The sequence below is a fragment of the Carya illinoinensis genome, chromosome 8 (assembly GCF_018687715.1).
Source record: "Carya illinoinensis cultivar Pawnee chromosome 8, C.illinoinensisPawnee_v1, whole genome shotgun sequence".
Classification (NCBI taxonomy): Eukaryota; Viridiplantae; Streptophyta; class Magnoliopsida; order Fagales; family Juglandaceae; genus Carya; species Carya illinoinensis.
Window position 1 is genome coordinate 9118664 of NC_056759.1, and position 19095 is coordinate 9137758.

The following is a 19095-nucleotide window of genomic DNA, read 5'->3' on the forward strand; positions in this document are numbered from 1 at the left end:
TTTTCACTTCAACTCCTAAATCTGTTAATGCCACTGTTAGCCTACCAAATGGTCAGTTTGCTTCCGTGACTCATATAGGTTCAGTTAAGCTTTCAACAAGCTTAATCTTACATCATGTCCTATATGTTCCTTCATTCACTTTCAATTTAATTTCTGTGAATAAACTCACCTCAACATCTAATCTTGCCATGATATTTTTTACTAACAAATGCTTAATTCAGGACCTGCTTGCTAGGAAAACGATTGGAGTGGCTGATCAAAAGAATGGATTATATTTGCTGAACTCTAGTTTTTCATCATGTCCTGGTTCTCAGCTTTTATCTTCTCAGTTTTTCCATTCTGTTTCATCTTCAATTTCTGCAAATAAACTTGCTTTGTGGCATAGTCGATTAGGACATATGTCGTTGTCCCGAATGCATTTGTTACATGATGTAATTCCTGATGTACAATTTCAGCATAATAATGATCAATGTCAAATCTGTCCATTAGCTAAACAGCATAGACCTTCTTTTCCTAGAAGCTCAATTAAATCCACTCTACCTTTTGAGCTTATTCATTGTGATCTTTGGGGACCATTTGCTGTTCCTACTAATAATGGTCATCATTATTTTTTAACAATAGTTGATGATTTCACTTGTTGCACTTGGATTTATTTGCTAAAATTCAAGTCCCAAACTCGCAGCACCATCGAATCTTTCTTGGCTATGGTTGAAACACAATTTTCATCCAAAGTCAAGATTTTTCGTTCTAATAATGGGACAGAATTCAACCTGTCCACTCTCTTCTCTTCCAAAGGCATTATACATCAGCATAGCTGTCCATACACACCACAACAGAATGGAGTTCCTGAAAGGAAACACCAACATTTATTAAATGTTGCTAGGGCTCTCAAATTTCAATCTAACATTCCTTTATCCTATTGGGGTGATTGTATCATGACAGCTACATACTTAATCAATAGATCTCCTTCACCTTTGTTAAACAATAAGTCTCCTTATGAGCTTTTGTTTTCCAAGAAGCCTTCTTATTCTCATTTGAAGGTATTCGGCTGCTTATGTTTTGCTACTAATGTCTCTCCTCATAAGACTAAATTTGATCCTCATGCTAAGAGATGTGTATTTCTTGGCTATTCATACGGTACCAAGGGATATAAACTCTTAGATCTTGATAATAAATCCATTTTTGTATCTCGTGATGTTGTTTTTCATGAGACTTCATTTCCTTTTCAACTTCAAAGTCAGACTTGTGATTCTTCATCAGATCTTGTTCTTCCTGTTTGTATTGATGATATTAATTCTTCTTTGCCAGTTCATGTTCCCCCTTCTAATGACATTAGTCCAGACCATCATGATCAGATTGATACTATTCCTAGGAAATCTTCTCAGATCAGAAAGCCACCCTCTTATTTGCAGGACTACCATTGCAAAATGGTCCAAACTTTTGATCAATCTTTACTCCCTTCGGGTTCCACACAGCAGGCTTCTAATAAAGCTTTTGATATCTCAAGGTATCTTTCTTACACTCGTCTTTCCCCTGCTCACAAAGCCTTTAGCATCTCTATTTCCACTCATCCTGAACCCAAAACTTACAAACAAGCAGCCACAGATCCTAAATGGCAAGAAGCCATGAAAGCAGAAATTTTAGCTCTTGAAAATAACAAAACTTGGACAGTTACTGATTTGCCTCTAGGAAAGAAAGCAATTGGTTCTAAGTGGGTGTATAAAGTGAAATACAAGGCGGATGGTAGTGTTGAAAGATACAAAGCATGTCTTGTAGCTAAAGGTTTTACTCAAAAGGAGGGAATTGATTATGCTGAAACATTCTCTCCTGTTGCTAAAATGACAACAGTTCGCTGTTTTTTGGCATTGGCTGCAAGTCAAAACTGGTTTTTAGAACAACTTGACGTAAACAATGCATTTTTGCATGGGGATTTAGAAGAAGAAGTTTATATGGTGATCCCACCCGGGTTTGCTAAAGAGGGGGAGAATAAAGTGTGTCGTTTGTTGAAATCTCTCTATGGGTTAAAGCAGGCCAGCCGGCAATGGTTCCAGAAACTAACCACTGCTCTTTTATCCCTTGGTTATAAGCAATCCAAAGCTGATTACAGCTTATTCACAAAGGTGCAAGGTTCTTCCTTTACTGCACTTTTAGTATATGTTGATGATGTCATTATTACTTCCAATACTATGTCCTGTGTTAATCAAGTGAAGTCTTATCTTCATGATCAATTTCAAATCAAGGACTTGGGCCAACTGAAATATTTTTTGGGGTTAGAAATTGCACGTACTACTGCTGGAATTTCTTTATCTCAACGTAAATATGCCCTTGAAATTTTAGAAGATAGTGGTTATCTTGGTTGTAAACCTGTTGAGTTTCCTATGGATTCCAAGCTTAAATTGACAAAATCTGATGTTAATGTTTTGGAAGATCCATTTTCGTATAGGAGGCTTATTGGGAGATTGCTATATCTCACTATAACTAGGCCAGATTTGTCATACTCAGTCCATTCTCTGGCACAATTTATGGACAAGCCTTGTAAATCTCATTTGGATGCTGCCTACCGAATTTTAAGATATATCAAAAACACCCCTGCACAAGGTTTGTTTTTTCCAGCAGCTTCCTCTACTCAACTCAAGGGCTTTTCCGATTCTGACTGGGCTGCTTGTGTTGACAGTAGAAAATCTGTTACGGGATTTTGTATATTCCTTGGTGATTCTTTGATTTCTTGGGGGTCTAAGAAGCAAACTACAGTGTCTAGAAGCTCAGCTGAAGCTGAGTATCGTGCCTTAGCTTCCACCAGTTGTGAAGTCATTTGGCTATTACAAGTTCTTCATGATTTGCATATTTCTCATTCTTCACCTGTTTCTCTATATTGTGACAGCAAGTCTGCTCTTTCCTTGGCTGCCAATCCAATTCATCATGCTCGTACAAAGCATGTTGAAATAGATTGTCATTTCATACGAGAACAGCAAGCTAAAGGTGTTATCAAAACTTTTTATATTGCTTCAGCTCATCAGTTGGCAGATATTTTTACTAAGGCTCTCGGTAAAGCTCCATTTCAGCATCTCCTATCCAAGCTGGGCATTCATAATCTTCATGCTCCATCTTGAGGGGGAGTATTAAAGCTAGTTAGCTGGCAGTGTATTTAGTAAAACATTTTGTATTCGGTTAAGTTAGGCCCAGACTATTTTGTAACTTGTATATAAGTCGGGCACTTATTCTTTGTTTTTTTACTATTTTTTTGACCAAAACTTTATTTGACTTTGAAATACATCCAGAGAGCACAAAAGGGGAGTTTCCCCCAATACTCGTGTTTTTAGGTTTTCTACAAATACCAACGACGCAGTCATTCCAATTGCATCTGGATAGCCATTATCATAATCTCGTTCTTTTACTCCTGATGATACTGATCTACTTTTATCATTTTTATGTGAAGCCCAAAAAAACCCAATAGAACCCATGATTGCCCCCAGCTTCCCTGTGGCCCCAGAAATTCCATTTCTTGTTGTTCTAAATCTTGTTGGGAAAAGCTCCACGGGGACTATGAAGGTGGTTGTGTTTGGTCTGAAATTTGCAAAGAAAAAGGTGAGGCCATAGAGGACCATGAAACCTGGGTTTTTGCTTTTGATCCAATATGTGTCGTAGGGTATCCCAATTGCAAGATAAACCAGTGCCACGCAGAGAAAACGCATTGCTTGGATTATGACTCTTCCAATGATATCAATAAAACAAAGGCGAATCAGTAGCCAGGAATGGTGGAATAGGCTGCGATGATTGCTTGGAGTTTTGCTGCTTCATAAGCTTCTTTATAGGCATTCACCTAGTCTTTGGCTGGGAGTGGTGTTTGTATATCTGAGACTGGAAGAGGTTGCTGCTGTAAAAGACAATGTCGAGAAGAAACCAAGTGAATGAGCAAGTTAATAAATCACAGCCATGGTGATGAAAGAATTGCTTGGAAAATAGGGGATAGGTCTGTTGATTTAGAGGCACTAAGTTCTGATCTATAATCTCACTCATTTGAACTTCCGACCAGTGTTTTAAATTTCGTACCGTACCGGTCGGTACGGTCGAAATATAGCATACCAGAATCCTAACCGGTATAAAAAATGGATATGTTTCATATCGGTTAAAATACTAGCTGTACCGATGTGTTTCGGCCGGTACATATAATAGGGGCGGATTGAGTCAACCGGATATTTTTGTAATTTCGTTAAAATGATAAGGGCATTTTCAGACTGTTACTTTACTGGACTACACCTCATTTAAAGAAAAGAAAGTAAAAAGTACATGCCCTCGTTTTAGGACAAGAAAAGTCAAAAGGACAAGACTGCACGTCTGACAAAATAGCATTTTAAATTTTTTAATTAATTTAAAATAGATACAAATATTTTCTATTCTAAATGAAATAATAAAAAATATATTATATCTTTTACTCATTTTTTCTTGCTTGAAAGTTTAAAATTGTATTATTATTTTATGTGATCTTAATCAATTTTTTTTATTATTTATTTTAGTTGGTATTATTATTTTTTATTTTTTATGTGATCTCAAGATGAGTTCTTTTATTTTATTAATTGGATTTAGATTTATTTAATTTTACAAATATGTGTGTTAAAACTTAACACTTGTATTGAGAAGTAGTATTATTGAGTTAATGACTTATTTTATTATTATTTTAGAAAATAATTTATGTGCATATATATATAATTTATACATATATAAACTATTCCGAAACGGTACACGAAACGGTACCAGTATCGAAATATTTCATTTCAGTGCCTTGACCGGTATAGCTTCCGGTACGGTATTCAAAACTTTGCTTCCAACACTCTCTGCACGTCCCTAGCCGCTTGGTTGACATTTTGCTCCACCAAAACTGTATATCGGCATGCATGCATATATGCATGAGATATATATAGGGGTGGCAATTTGTGACACGACTCGTTAACCCAACACGAACACGACACGATAAAAGCAAGTTTGAGTTTAGTCTTATTGGGTTCGGGTCAAAACGGGTTGACCCGTTAAGACACGATTGCTTAATGAGTCACTAACAGGTTAACCCGTTTTGACCCGTTAACCTTAAATTGAATTTTTTTTTTCTTCTCATTTTCAAGCTTAAATTGAAATTCAATTGCACACGAAATGAAATTTGGAGGACTAGTGGGATTTTAAAATTTTTAAAGGATATCAATTAAAATTTAATAATTTAGCCTTTAGGCATTCGGTACCCCGTCCCTTCTTTAAGTTCTAGTTAAATCTAAAAACATGAAAAAAAAAAACCCTAAATCTGAATCATAGTAACTCCTATGCCGCAGACTCCAGACTCACAGACTAACATCACAGATTCATCATTCACGAATCACGGCCTCAATGCTCACTGCTCACCTCATGGCTCACGGGCTTAGTGGCTCACACGAAAAGTTTTGACATTTTGCACTGTAAACGGTACGTCGGTAATGAGTTTTCCTTTTCCCTCTTCGGCGAATCGGCTCTTCCCCCGTTCCCCGTTCCCCCATTTTTGTTATTTTTGGCTTCTCATTTTCCCAGTTCACACTTCACAATTCACACACGGACCAGCGTCTGCATCACCACTCACAAGACCTGCACTTCTATTTAATCTTATTAATTTCAGCCGTAGTAGTGATTGTGAATCTCAGAATCAGATCAGCCGATTCAGCCCCTTTTCTCAGTCAAATTATTTCGGTTTCTCTCTCAGACTCTCCTTCTCATCGAGGATCTTTGGGATTCTCTATTTTCTGGTAGAATTAGTGTTGAAATTCCTAGAGATCTCTTCTACGCGTTGCTAAATGGAACAAGGTAATCTTGGTTCTAGTTTTCTAGATGTGAAATCTGCAAGTTTATTTTAGCCGTAAGTCACTAATTGTTAAATTTGTTTGTTTATCTCTTAGTGTCTGACTCTAAATTCCTGATAGCTTCTGGAATTATTGTGTGAAATTTGTGAATGATAGTTGTTAGATCTGTGAATGAAATTTGTGAGTTATTGTGAGGAATTATTGTTCGATCTGTGAATGAAAAAAGGTGAGTGTAGCCATAGTAGAGGGAAAAAAAAAAAAAAGATAAGACTTAAAGGATTTCACCACCTTTACTTTTGTCTCAGAAAGTGTCCCATTTACAAATAAAGAAAAGATCACAAAAATTAAAATTAGTTTGTAAAATATATTTAGTCTAAATGAACCAAACGTGATTTATCTTTCGTGTGTATGTTTTCAACCTAACCTTGTGCGTGAATGCTCAAACAGACATGATATATACTTAATACTATATAGAAGATATTGGTGTTGAATAAGATTGAAAGAAAAATATCCATTTCTGTGTTATACAACTTATACATGTCAAGCTAACACTCAGAAGTGAAGTCCTTTGATCTTTTCTATTTTTTCTCAAATTACCTAATCCTGTTTGGTTGGAAAAGCATATGGCAGGGGACATGGACCACATGGTTCGTGTTGCACTCTGTCTCTGGGGGATAGATTTTTCTTTGCCACAATATTTTTGGCAGTTGTAATACTTGCAATAGGAGATTTATTATTTGACCATTTGATTTAAGTAGGAAAACCCTTTATGACTATTTGATTTATTATTTGGTAGTCATAATTCACTTTTTGGAAATTGGAATCCACCCTTTTTCTGCTTTTACCGTTTCACCCTTTTTCAAAGTCATCAAAGATTATATTGATATGGATCCCTATTACATTCAGCAGTTGCTCTTTTGTTTTTTTTTTTGTATGAATTAAAAAATCATTCTTTCATTTTTCTTTTCTATTAAAAAATAACAGAAGAAGAAAATAAATTTGATGTCCCCACCTATATACCCTTTGTCAATAATTGACCAATTAGCCAGATTTGATTGTTTAGCTTCTTTGATTGTTGCTCTTTTGTTTAGTCTCTTTGATTGTTGATTTTCATGTTTGATTTTTTAAAAATGTAAGATGAATGAGGCAGCAGTAGGAAATGAAGATTTGATTGACTTGGAAGGACTAGACTCGGAAAGTTTCGCAAATGAAGACACTAAAACAAAACAAAGGAAAAGGTCAAATGTGTGGAGCTTCTTTGAGATGGTTCCCGATTCTAATAAAGTTGGTGATTGTAAGGCACGAGCCTAGTGCAAGATGTGTGGTGATTGTTGATTTTCATGGTTGATTTTTCAAAAATGTCAGATGAATGAGGCAACAGTAGGAAATGAAGATTTGATTGACTTGGAAGGGCTAGATTCGGAAAGTTTCACAAGTGCAAGATGTGTGGAGCTACTTATTTGGCAGTGAGTAGATATGGAACTGGAAATTTGAAGCGTCACATTGATACATGCCCTAAAAGAAATATACGAGATATTGGTCAGTTGATGTTGGGGCAGCATAGTGGATCTATTTCAGTATGCACTTCTAAATTTGATCCTGAACAATATAGATAACTTTTGGTAGAAGCTATTGTGAAGCATGATTTACCTTTCCAATTTGTTGAATATTCGAGGGTGAGAACTTTTATGCAATATGCGTGTCCAGATATTCCAATTATTTCTAGAAATATTGCTAAGGTTGATTTGGTTAAGATATATTATCGGGAAAAAAAAGGATTAAATACATGTTAAGTGATGCTCCTGGTAGAATTTGTCTGACATCTGACTTGTGGACTTTTATGAGTACTAATGGTTATATGTGCATTACAACATATTTTCTAGATAAGAAATGGGTTCTAAAGAAAAATGTTTTAAATTTTTCTTTTATGCCACTATCACATAATGACATATCTTTGTCTGAGAAAATTTATAATTTGTTATGTGAGCGGGGAATTCAAGACAAGATTTGTGCTTTAACTTTAGACAATGCTTCTTCTAATGATGTGTTGGTAGAGTTTTAAGAACTCAGTTGAACATTAAGAGAGCCCTTGTTTGTGATGGTGAGTTTTTTCATCTTCGTTGTTGTTGTCATGTTCTCAATTTGGTTGTACAAGATGGGTTGAAAGCAATTAATTGTGCTATCTAAAAAGTTTATGACCGTATCAAGTATGTCAAAAGATCACAATCAAGGAAACAAAAATTTTTAGATTCAATAAAACAAATGTCTTTGGATGGTAAGAAAGGGTTGAGACAGGATGTCCCCACTAGATGGAATTCAACTTTTCTTATACTTGAGAGTGCTCTTTTCTATCGTCGTTCCTTTTGCCATTTGGAATTGACTGATTCCAATTTTAAACACTGTCTATCAACATCTGAGTGAGAAAAAGTGGAGAAGATTAACACTTTCTTGGAAGCTTTTTATGATGCCACTTGTGAGTTTTTTGGAACCAAATACCTGGCCTACAGCCAATTTGTACTTTTCATTAATGTTTATAATTTATTTAACATTAAAACAACACTCTAAAAATGAAGATGACTACATAAAGAATATGTCTTGTCAAATGCTTGTGAAGTTTGAGAAATATTGGTCTGAGTTCAATGTGCTATTGATGATAGCAGTTATATTGGATACTCGATACAAGCTTCATTTTGTTGACTTTTCTTATACGAAACTTTATGGAAATGGTTCCCAGGAGTTTTTAAATGTTCGTATCAAAATGGCATCTCTTTTCATAGAATATAGTTTTTCTAGTGCTCCCACAAGTTCTACCACGATTTTTGAAAGAAGTGCTAGTAGAACGGAAAGTGAATCTTCTTCTGGTAGATGGAATAGAGTCAATAAACAAGTATTTCAGGTAAATTCAAATAATATTTTTTGTTTAATGATTTATATTTTATTATTTTGTATAACATATTCTCAATAGGATTTTTTTTTTTTCTTTTTTGATAAAGGAATTTGATTCATTTGAAAGTAATGATCTCGCTGCCCATATGCAAAAAAATCAATTGGAGTTGTACTTGGATGATCCTAGGGTAGATAGAAATGCGAAAATTGATATTCTTTCCTTTTGGAAAGGAAATGAATTTCATTATCCTAATCTTGCTTATATGGCTTGCGATATTTTGAGTGTTCCAGTTTCCACAGTTTCATCTAAATCTACTTTTAGTATTGGTGGGCGTATCATTGATTAGTTTAGGAGTGCACTGAAACCAGATATTGTTGAAGCATTAATCTACACAAGAAATTGATTATATGGCGAGGAAGCCAAAGTCGAGGGTAACATTATTATTATTTTATTAAATTCTATCTTAATTCTTTTACTAATATCATTTTTTTCATAGGAATACAAGAAATGAACGAGTTAACTGAAGATATAATGGAGTTGGAGACCAAAAAGATCAATGAGGACGCCACACTTCCTCCAGTCCCTTCTGTGGGTTCATAATTTATTTAGATTGGTGTGTGTATCATCGTATTTGGAATTGTAACATTAATATTTACAATGTGTGTTTATCATATTTGGTACCCTTGGATATAATGTAATAAGAATAGTTGGAGTTGGGTAGGTGTTCTAATTATGCATTGCAGCACTATGCATTATGTTGTGAGTTTGTTATTTTGTTTATCATATATAGTATTGTTGGGATTTTAATTTCGATATATTTATTTTTTGGATTGTAATTTGTAGTTGTAGTTAGTTTTATATTTTTTTAAAGACATTGTGATTTTAATATTTATATAAAATTAATCAGATTAAACGGGTTAATGGGTCGTCTTCATGTCTAGTAATATATACGGGTTAAACGTGTCGTGTTAACCTTTTTTTAAAATTTATTAACGGGTTGTGTTGTGTCAACCCGTTATCTTAATGGGTAGTGTTATGGTTTAGAATTTTGACACGAAATTCTTAACAGGTCGTGTTCGGGTTGACCCATTAGCTGTAATACACATGTCTCAACACGACACGAACACAACCCGTTAACACGATTTGACACTTTTAGATATATACAAAACATAACTAAACGATCGAGATAACCAATTGTTGTCCATTGTCTCGAAAAATTATATTTTCATTCATATCATAACAGACCTTTGGTGTAGAGTATATATCAATGTATAGAGCCCCACTAATCAAGCTAATCAAGCCCCACTAATCAAATCTTGGCTATGACTAATTTACAGCTATACAAAAAGATAAGAATAGGAAAGAATCACCAAGACTAATTACACATATCTCGGTCCTCTATTTCAGCACTCCTCCTCAAGTTGGTGCATAGATGTCGCACATGCCCAACTTGTCTACAAAATGAGAGAATATTCGATTTGAAACTACCTTGGTGAGAATATCGGCTAGCTGATCTTCAGATCGAATTTTTTTTAGCTCCATAATCTTCTAATCCAACTTCTCTTTAATGAAGAATCTGTCCACCGCCACGTGTTTTGCGCAATCATGTTGAACCGGATTATGAGCAATGTCACATGCTGCTTTACTGTCACAATATAGTTGGATCGGTTGTGTTGGTGAATAGCCCAAATTTGTTTGGAGGAGTCGTAGCCATAGTGCTTTACAAATTCCAAGTGCCATTCCTCTAAACTCAACTTCGGCACTTGAACGTGCAACAACGTTCTTTTTTTGCTTCTCCACGTAACAAGGTTTCCTCCAACAAATGTGAAATATTCGTTTGTCATCTATTGCTCCAGCCCAATTGGCATCAGTATATGCATCTCTACTTTGAGAGTCTACATTTATTGTGAATAAAATTCCCTTTCCAGGTTAAATACCTCAAGATTCTTATCACTGCATTCATAAGTTCTTCTTCAGGATTGTGCATAAATTGGCTAACAATACTTAATGCATAGGCGAGATCAGGCCTAGTATGTGCCAGGTACATCAACCTTCATATTAGTCTCTGGTATCTTTCTTTATCAAGAGGTACTTGATTAGACTCAAAGCTTAACTTCAAGCCTTCTTCAAAAGGTGTATCCACCGGTTGGCTTACTGACATGCCAGTTTCTTGTAGTAAGTCTAAAGTGTATTTTCTCTGTGAGAGAAAAATACCTTTATCAGATCAGGATACTTCGATGCCAAGAAAATATTTCAAGAGGCCAAGGTCTTTCATTTTGAACTCACTGGACAAGTAATTCTGCAAGTTTTTCCTTTCCTCAAGCTCATTTCTTGTGACTACCATGTCATCCACATAGACAATGAGTGCAGTGATCTTATTCTACTGCTTCTTCAGGAATAAAGTGTGGTCTGAGTTACTCTGATGGTAGCCAAAAGTTCTCATAGACTTTGTGAACCTTCCGAACCATGCTCTAGGAGATTGTTTTAGCCCATATAGAAATTTCTTCAATCTGCACACCTTTTAACTATGTATATATGGTATTATGCATCCTGGTGGAAGGTCCATGTATACTTCTTCAAACAGCTTACCATGTAGGAAGGCATTTTTTACATCAAATTGTTATAGTGGCCAGTCCAAGTTTGTAGCTAGAGACAACAAGACACGAACTGTGTTGATCTTAGTTATGGGTGCAAAGGTTTCTGTATAATCAATTCCATATGTCTGGGTGTATCCCTTTGCCATGAGTCTTGCCTTGAAACGTTCAATTGCGCCATCTACTTTGTGTTTCACATTAAAAATCCACCGACACCCAACAATTTTCTTCCTTGGTGGCCAATCAACAAGTTCCCAAGTTTCATTTTTCAGCAAGGATTCTACCTCTTCATTCATAATTGCTTTCCACCTTGGTTCAGTTAAGGCTTCCTACACACTGTTAGGAATAGATATAGTAGATAATTGATTGACAAATGACTAACTTGATTTCGACAACCGATGGTTAGACACATAAGAACTCATAGGGTATTTAACTTTACTACAGAGTTTGGGTTCATATGTGGTTTTAGGAATACCTCTGGTTTGACGTTGTGGCAATTGTTTTCTCATGGATTCGGTTATCATGGTAGGCGATGGGTGTGGTGATGCTTCAATTTCTTGGGGTGTGAAAGCTTCATATGGTAGTACTTCAGCTGAGTGTGTATCAGTGTCCTCACTAGGATCAAAGGTGGTGGCTATATCTTGGTGAATATAAACCTCATCTTCATCATATTCTAGAGTCTAAACTTCTTTCGGATGCTCCCCCTGAAGATTAGGCTCAGAGGAAAAATACATGGATGTTTCATGGAACACCACATCCAAGGTAACAAACATGCAGTGTGTAGGAGGATGGTAGCAACGGTAGCCCTTTCGATGTGGAGCATATCCCAGAAACACACATTGTAGTGCTCGAGGTTGTAACTTGGTGCGCTGATGTGTGTGCAGATGGATGAAAGCAACACATCCTAAGACATGGGGAGGTAAGTTTGGGAGAGATGGAGCAACAACAGCTTCAAAAAGAGCATGTGATGGAGTGCGGAAGTCAATGGCACTGGATGGTACCCGATTAATTAAATATGCTGCAAATATTAGAGCTTCTCCCCAGTAAGATAATGGCATATGAGCCTCTATTAATGAAGCATGAACAACTTCCAATAATTGACGGTTTTTTTTGCTCAGCTACCCCATTTTGTTGGAGTGTGTGTCGACATGTGGTTTGATTGATAATACCTTGTGACCTCAAGAACTGTTGGAAGTCACAACTCATATATTCCCCACCACTATCATTGTGAAGAACTCGAGGTTGAGCAGCGTACTGTGTGCTTATCATTTTATGAAACTTTTGAAACCGAAAGTTCACTTCACTTTTCATCTTCATTACACATACCCATGTTAATCTTGTACAATCATCAATAAAAGCAACGAACCATCGCGATCCACTCAACGTGGGAACATGTGATGGACCCCAAACATCTGAGTGTATAACCATAAAAGGAACTATACTTCTATGCAAAGTTAATGGGAATGAAGCACATTGACTCTTTGCAAGTTCACATACATTACACTGAAAAACAGAGGTACTACATCTTGCAAATAAACGAGGAAATAATTTTTTTAAATAACCAAATGAGGTATGTCCCAACCAGAGCATGATTTTTGAGCTGTCCTTTCCCCCTGAGAACTATCCATGGAAAATACTTGATGCAATTTATTTGAACTATTCGGCACCAAGTCGAGGTAATACAACTTCCCACATTTAATACTACACTCAATCGTCTGCTTGTTTTGGATGTCCTTAAACACACAAAAATCAGGCCAAAAAATAACAACACAAGATAGGGCAGTGGTTATTTGTGAGACTGATAACAAGTTATAGTTCAAAGAAGGAACAACTAAGACAGAATCTAACTATAGAGTTTTAGTAAGGGATGCGGGGTCCTTCCCTAGTAACAGTGGTGGAAGCACCATTGGCAGTGGAAACAAATTTTTGTGAGGAATTATGAAGTGATGAGACTTTTTGAAAATCAAAAGTCACATGATCAATAGCCCCCAAATCAATTATCCATGTGCTATTAGAAATAGGTATAGAGATATTATCAGTCAGAGTTGTAGTTGCAGCATGTGCAGAAGCTGTACCAGCATCATTCTCCTCTTTGGTTTCAACAACAGCAGCAGTGGGGTTGGATTTTCATGAATTCTTCTTGCGGGAATCACGGTTGTGATCCCACCAATCCGGATACCTGACAAGTTCAAAGCACCTACTTTTGGTATGGTTAGTTTGATCACAATGAGTGCATTTGTAAGAATTTTTGTCTGCACCATTCTTTTGGGGACGAGTTTGAGGAGGTCGATTGTGTGCCACCATAGTTGAGGCTTCAAGATCTTCAGAGTTGGCATTCATCATTGTGCGACGGACAGCTTTACACGGATCAAAGCATGACGAATTTGTTCTAAGTCGCCATCTAATCCAGCAAGGAAAATGTGCACCTGTTGACATTGCACTGATTTTCGATAAGTTTCAACATCTTTAGAATTCTCCATGAACACGTTATCACAGTGATCCATTTCACCAAAAATTTCAGTCAATTCTCCATAATACACAGAGATTATTCTACCCTTTTTTTTTTGGCAGAGAAAGCTTTTTGATTTAAGGCATATACTTGCAACTTATCCGATCCATCATAGAAAGCCTTAGATAAAGCTGCCCAAATATCACGAGCCGTAGGCAAGTAGAGGTAACGTTTCATAATGTCTGGGGTCAAAGACATCAATAGCCATCTCTTGACTTTTTAATTATCCACATACCACTTTTCGTACCAGCATTCTCCTTTGTAGGAATGGGTGAGGTGCCATCAATATAGGAGAGTTTCTCCTTTTCAGCAATATGCATCTCAATAATCTGAGACCATATATCATAATTCGTTTCATTAAGGATGATTCTTGCATTGAAAGAGGAACCTTTAGATTGAATGATGATGGGTGCAGGATTGCTCATGGTGTGGTTTGTTCGATGGTGGGGTTAGGTGTTTGAGATGTGGGTTAATGATGAAGAAGAAAAATTAGAGTATTCCAGGATTTGTCATGGCTCTGATACCATGTCGAAAAAGTATATTTTCATTCATATCATAACAGACCTTTAGCACAGAGTATATATCAAGATATAGAGCCCCAATAATCAAGCTAATCAAATATTGGCTATGACTAATTTACAACTGTACAAAAAGATAAGAATAGGAAAGAATCACCAAAACTAATTACACATATCTCGGTCCTCTATTTCAGCACATCAAATGCGATAAGCTAATTTTTTTTCTTTTTTTTTTTTTAAAAAAATGAATTCATACAAAATGTAAGACATAAATTAGTAATGATTACCCGGCAGTTTCGGGCATCATCATTCGCCAATAGAAAGTTAACGCAGTGGGAATTGCACCAACCATTACGATCAGCCTTCATGTGATATCGGCCTCCACAGGTGTTGTATCCTTTGGCAGTATTTCGAAGAGGCCAAAATCCCAAATCCCTGCATCGAGAACATGGCAACTATGAAAGCTGCTCATGTTATTTTGTTCACTAACTCCGACATTATGACTGTCGACATAGGGTAGTCCTCGCCAATCCCCAGGCCCAGTGAGAATATGAATAGCCCCAGGCTCGCCAGAACGCAGCCCCTCTCCTTGCAGAAGGAGAACCCCAACCGAAAGAGCTCAGCACCATGATCATCAAAGCGATCCCGTACACGCACCACCTACCGACTCGGTCGCCCAACTAGCCCAAAACCACTTGGCCGATCGCAGTTCCCATAAGAGCGATGGCCATCATGGCCGACACCACGTGGGGTAGGGCTCGATACTTATCGGCCCAGTGCTCATAGTAGACTCGTCCAATGACAATCATGACAGGATGGATGCAGAAGAAGTCATAGGCATCGATAAAGAGCCGCATGCTGGCGATGATGATTGCCTTGAAATGGTGTAGCTGAATTCTTGCATCATCAAGAGCTGAAAGAACTTTTAATGCTGTACTTGGGTGGGGTTTTCACAAATTAGCTTCAGCTTCCGTTGGCTACCCTTGTTTCCTTTTATCTTGATCTTGGTCAGTGACTCTGTAGGCAGGCCTGTGGAAACAGAAACTTATTGAACTCCAATTTGGATTTGTACCATTGGCAGGTAATTTTAGGGGAAGGTAGGGACCCCGAAGTTTCGTTGATTGTGACCATGGCCCCTGAGCTCATGAGGATTGACTCACCATGCCAATGATTTCATGAAGACGGACACCCAATCAAAGACGTGCCAATTATACCCTCCTATTTCTTCTATTGATACCTGGGTTTTGAGGGCTCGACATTGTAAAACGTTTTTTTCCTAGCCTTGTTATCTTCGCATAAGATAGTTTCATTCATAAAGTAAATACAACCTAGAGTACTATTGTACCAGTATAATTATACAATTTTGGGGCCCCCCAGCGCCGTGGGGGCAATCTAATACACATTGGGGAATCTAAATAATGGAAGCATGGGAATCTAAATAAGGGAAATGCTTCCATAGACTTGGTTAGAGACTACCGATTGCGCTATATTGTGACATCGATTCTGAGATCAATGAATTTTTTTTGCTATTCATTGTTTAAAGTTGCATGGCAGATATTGGTTGTCTCTAGTGGTTGTCTGCATTGCTCAGTCGGTGTTGAGTCTCCTTCAATGATAATTTTTTTTAACCTTCTACTTGCTGCCTTTTGTACTGCCAGTAGTGCAGCTTATGCTTCTCCAACATTTAGATTTGTGTTATGGATAAATTATGCTTGTGCAAAAACTAGTGAGCCCTTATCTAATCTGCATATGGTAGGTATCGTGCTTCCATTATTTTTGATTGCTACATCAAAGGAGAGTGAGTAGAATCCTTGTGGAGGAGGTTGCCATTTAAGATCCTCTTGGTTGGACTTTATGCTCCAGGCTTTACTGTGGTCATTGAGTTTTTGGGTAACTTTTGACTCGAACTAGACGATGGAGGGACGGGGAGTACCATGAGTAACCTGATTTCTAAGGAACCAAATGTTATCCATGGCAAGGACAGCAAAGAGTTGGGAGGAATGAGTGTCCTTCTCGGGTATCTTTAGCCCCTTTAAGGGGTTAAGAATGACTGAGATCCAACTAGAGATGAGTTGGCTTTCAAAGATCGCTATGTTTATGGGTCATCTAGATTGTCTCCACAGAATTCTCGAGAAAGAACTGTTGAAAAATAAATGGGACAAGTTTTCTTCTTCTGTATTGCATAGAGAGCAAAGATCTTGGTCCTCCTCAAAAGGGATGAATCTTTTTAGGTTTGCTTTAGTGGAGAGAATTTGATGCATGACCTTTCAAAGGAAATGTATTAATCTGTCTTGAATTTTGAGTTTCCACAATTTTTTCCAAACTTCAGGAGAGAACTGCATTTGAGGGAGGTTTTGAGAGTTGATTAATGTCGTGTAGGTTGATTTGACCTAGAAGTTTCCAAAAGAGTGGTGGATCCATTTCGTCTTATCACCAATAGAAGATTAGTTATAAAAAGAGAGGGGAATTTTGAGAATGGCATTGACTGAGTCAAGGGTACACAAGGCTTGGAGGAGAAGAGCGTTCCATCTTCTAGGCTCTTCTAGAGTTAGTTCAGCACTCTCATTTCAGACTCTAAGTTAGTGATGTTTGGATTAGGGAGAGGTGTGAGGGTAGGCAAACTGGGAACCCAGGGATCAGTCCACAATCTAGTAGTTGTTCCATTGTTGACTTGAATGCAACTATTGTTCTTTACAAAATCTCTTTGCTTTAGAAGGCCTTTCCAAAATCAAGAGTATGTGGGTTTACTTCTCACTTCAAAGAAAGAGGTATTTTTCAAATATTTACTGGTCAAGTAATTTTTCCAAAGAATTGTTGAGTTATTAACCAAAGACTAAGCAAATTTTGAGATGAGGGTTTTATTGAAAAAGAAGAGCTTTTTAAGGTCTAGCCCACCTAAAGATTTCAGCATGCATATAGAGCTCCAAACTTTTGGTATGAATTTATGAGTGTTAAGGTTATCATAGCCACACTAAAGATTGCGACAAGAGTTATCCAATTGTTTTGTGATTGTGGCAAGCATCCATATGGTGGACATGGTCTAAGAGGGAATAACATTTGCTACTGAGCAGATCGGGTTAGCTCTACCTACTTGGGAAAGGATTTTTGTTTTCCAGCCTTGAAGCCTGTTTTGTGTTTTTTCCTTAATCTCTTAAAACAAGTGTTTCTTTGCAAATGTACAGAGGGAATCCAAGATATCTAAGTTTGGGTGGAGAAATTTTAAAATTTAAGGAATCTCTTATTTCTCTAATGGTGCTATTTGTGGTCATGCTCCTACCGAAGCGCACAGAGAATTTTTCAAAATTTATTCTTTGGCCAGACCAAAAAGTGTAGGTGTTGAGACACTGAGCAAAAGTTTGGGCATTTTGAGAGAATGTCGTCCCAAAGAGGATGAGGTCATCTGCAAAGAGGAGAAGCGACACTGAGGGTCCCCTCCTTGAAAAATTGATACCTTCAATTTTATTGGTCATTTCTTTTCTGAGGATGAATCTTGAAATCACTTTACTTCCTATGATAAAGAGAAATGGGGACATGGGAGTCTCCTTGTCTTATACCACAAAAGGGACGGAGGAAGCCAATAGGGGAACTATTAATGATGATGGAGTAAGAAATAGTGGAAATGCATTCTCTAATCCAATTTGTCCAAGTTTAGTTGTAACCTAATGTCTTGAAGATTGATAATATAAAAGACCACTCCATAGAGTCAAAAGCTTCTTCCATGTCAGTTTTTATTGCCATAAGCCCCCTTTTACCTCTTTTTTTTTTTTTTTTCAAGGTATGGAAAATTTCCTAGACCATGATAGTATTTTCTTGAATTAACCAACCAGGTACAAAAGCAGTTTGGTAAGGAGAAATGATGCAAATATTTTTTATGGCAAATATTTTTGCAATTATTTTATAACAGATATTGGAGAGGCTTATGGGGTGGAAATGGTGAGGAGCATTGGGATTGTCAATTTTTGGCACAAGGGCAATGTTAGTATGATTCCATTCTCTAAGTAGTTTGCCCTGAGTAAAGAAATTTTTTATGGCAGCCAAAATATCTTCTTTTATTACATCCTAGTATAATTTGTAAAAAAGCCCAGTGAATCCATTTGACCTTGAAGCTTTAGTGGGAGGGGTTTGACCAATAGTACTCAAAATCTCTTCCTCAAAAGGAATTTGGTAGAGGAATTGATTATCCATGCTTGTGATCTTATTGGGAAAGAGATTTACAACATCCTCAGGAGATTTAGGGATGGAAGTTGTGCAAAAATTTTTGAAGTGGTTTTGAAATTTTTGCTTAATGTAATTGGGTTAGAAGTATATTGTCTTGTTCTTGTTTTAAGACAATCAATTCTATTTTTTCTCCTTCTTATAGACGTGGAGGCATGGAAGAATTTTGTATTGAGATCGATGATGGTTAACCAAGTGACTCTGAGGTTCTTCTTTTTTCAAGAGCTCATCAAGATTTTCCTTAAGAATTTCTTCCATCAGAATAGATCTGTGATTGACGAGTTGGGTTTGGTTTTCAGTGAGAGAGTTGTTGAGCCTTTTTATACCAGTCTGAATGTGGCCAAAGCTGTTTATATTCCACTATTTTAAAGCAAGTTTTGTTGCTTTTAGCTTCTTTGCTAGGATGAAAGCAGGGGTATCGGACAGTAGTATTCCAATCTCTTTTTACAAACTCAAAACTGGAAGATTCTCTAGTTCAAAATTCCTCGAATTTAAAAGATTTTGGAGAGTTGTGGGAATTGTTTGTGTCAAGAACCATGGGAGAGTGGTCAGAGGC

At 36.9% G+C, this 19095-nt stretch overlaps 1 long non-coding RNA gene and 1 pseudogene across 2 annotated transcripts; one reads left to right on the forward strand and one right to left on the reverse strand.

Moving 5' to 3' along the window:
- Positions 1–3233: 3233 nt before the first annotated feature.
- On the reverse strand, positions 3234–16008 carry LOC122274376 (annotated as a pseudogene).
- Positions 5245–9539, forward strand: LOC122274341. 2 transcript variants are annotated; one of them, XR_006228302.1, is made up of 3 exons: positions 5245–5820; positions 6954–8712; positions 9200–9539. It is a non-coding gene; the product is annotated as an uncharacterized LOC122274341 (long non-coding RNA). The 2 variants fall into 2 exon arrangements; XR_006228303.1 differs by having other exon boundaries at positions 5257–5820; positions 6954–7393.
- Positions 16009–19095: the final 3087 nt, after the last annotated feature.